Source organism: Capsicum annuum, chromosome 1, assembly GCF_002878395.1.
Source record: "Capsicum annuum cultivar UCD-10X-F1 chromosome 1, UCD10Xv1.1, whole genome shotgun sequence".
In the NCBI taxonomy this organism is placed as follows: domain Eukaryota; kingdom Viridiplantae; phylum Streptophyta; class Magnoliopsida; order Solanales; family Solanaceae; genus Capsicum; species Capsicum annuum.
The window spans coordinates 174,999,815-175,002,144 of record NC_061111.1 but is presented as its reverse complement, the minus strand read 5'-3'; the positions used below and the strand labels follow the sequence as shown (position 1 = coordinate 175,002,144).

Sequence of the window (2,330 nt, the reverse complement as noted above, 5' to 3'; positions counted from 1 at the left end):
ATAGGGGCAGCTTCCAAGGCACATACAAAATAGAAGCAATTTAGGAGGCTCTAGAGTACATTCAAGGGAAGAAACTTAAGGATGTTGCCATAGAAATGGACTCCCTAACACTAAATAAAATGATAGACAGACAAGAGAAAGTGCCTTAGGAACTGATAAGATAATAGACAGACAAGGGCAAGTGCCTTGGGAACTGATTGAGCATATTGAAGACATAAGGGGCAAACTACCATCAACTCAAGCACAAATCCCACACACATTCAAGAAAGAAAACACAGGAGCAGATGCATTGGCAAGTGAAGTAATTAAATCACAATCTCTAGCGGCTATCATAGTTTCTATGAGCTACAAAAAAATTGGAGATAAATAAACATGGATAAGACTCAAATCCCCAACTTAAAGATTCGAACAAGGAAGATCAACATCAAGCATAACAGTAAACATACGTGAAATTAAAGAACAGTCACACATAGTCCAGAGAATAGCAGGTAGTACTAATAATTACAATCCCATGGAAATTAAAAATAAGCAAGAGCACAAAGATAATTGTTTTTGTCACAAGATGACTACTCTACTATGCTAATTCTAGTTAGATTCCTTAGCTACCAAAAACCTTCATAAAAAAAGGGGTAAATGGAGCCTCCTTCCACAGCAACTCAACTTTATCAGTGACGCGAGGGGGAGCAACAAAGATATAGCAGCATTTGTAAATCACCAATAAGAACATCAGAGATGGAAAAGGTAGATGATGGGCTAGCGGATAAGAGAGAAGGATGTGAGAACCTACAATGCGCGGAGAAGATGAACATTCTGACCACATCCCTTCATCACCTTGGTGACAAACCCCAACCACCTTAAGAGGAAAGAAGTAGATTAGATCTGAGTGGGAGAGACAAATCAAAAAGAAAGATTTTGAACTCATCAGAACCAAGTGATGTTGATAGAAAAAGCATGAACACATCAAAGCAAGGATGAAGTTGAAAGATAACCCACAGAAGGTACAAGATGATCTGTCGATTCAACATTGGAGAGAATATTGAGCTAAGGTAGTAGAAATGGAGAGAAGTGAATAGTACTGACTACTCTTGGACAACATTGACTATTTGTAGCACTTTTAGAAACTCTTCACATTCCTTTTTTGGATCGGGTCTTTTGTTGGACTGGGGTCATTGTACAGACTTGGGCCTTGCCCATTTTGGTTTGATATCTAAAATGGTTCAGTAGTGGACCTAAAATTTAATGAAAAAAAGTAGCTTCAATGTTCTTATTACAACAGAATCCTCCCAATATATAATACTTTTTGTAGGCATCTTTAGTTTAGAATCAATCATGGCCAGGATATATTTTTGCCATAAATATTATGTAATTGTTAATTAAATATTCATTTATCATTTGTTTAACTAGATTAGACGACATTCTTTGTATGGAAATAGCATTATAACTACATCTAAAAAATAATTAGTTGTCAACACAATCAAATGACATAATTTAAGAATATTCGTGACCTATTATTTTATTTTCATATATGTTGATTATTTGATGATATTCACCACAAATAGTGCAAATTTAGGAACCTTACTAATATTCTTCGAAGATAATAAAATTTAAAATATTACAATCAAGTGACGTGTCATCAAATTATATGACAACATTTTCTTGTGAAGCTCAATCAATTTCAAAAAATGTGTAATCATATACTTAGTTGTAATCACAGTAAAAAAATGCCTACACATTAACGTAAATCTAGAAATAGAACTAATATTACATATTTTGAAAGCAATTTTTCGTTAATTTTCACCACAATCTAGAGAAGTGAACATAGGATTATCTAATATAATAATTAGCTGAATTCAAGTACAGTCCTATAATTATTTATGAGAAAATTAAATAAAAATGCACTCAATAAACTTACATTGTAAAATATTGTCATTTTTTAAGTTGCTATAAGAAAAGAAAAAAATATAAGTGACAAACTTAAGGTTATAATTAAGCTAAATAGCATTACTCTTACAAAATTAAGTTTTGTAGCAAAAATAACATTATTTTAGTGGGATTATTGATAACGCTCACCTATACTGTTTAAATTGCTAGAGGACGGTCGATGTCAATAGCTCAACTTATGTTGAGATCGAATCCACGAGGAGCGAAATTAGCTTTCTAGTCCTATGGGTGCTAATAGTTACTAATAAGATACCCGTAATGTAAACAAAGCGAAATACAAGATTTAAAATGGGGGGTTTGGTTTGGAATGCGGTTTTATCATCATATAATTAAGTCAACAAAATAAGACAACACTTGTGACTGAAAATTCAATATGAGAAGGATCTTGG

At 33.0% G+C, this 2,330-nt stretch overlaps 1 long non-coding RNA gene across 1 annotated transcript; it reads right to left on the bottom strand.

The window, feature by feature from the left end:
* Positions 1 to 431: 431 nt before the first annotated feature.
* Positions 432 to 1,226, bottom strand: LOC107841693. The gene is made up of 2 exons (XR_001665427.2): positions 994 to 1,226; positions 432 to 853 (listed from the first exon to the last, which is right to left on the bottom strand). It is a non-coding gene; the product is annotated as an uncharacterized LOC107841693 (long non-coding RNA).
* Between the last annotated feature and the right edge of the window lie 1,104 nt (positions 1,227 to 2,330).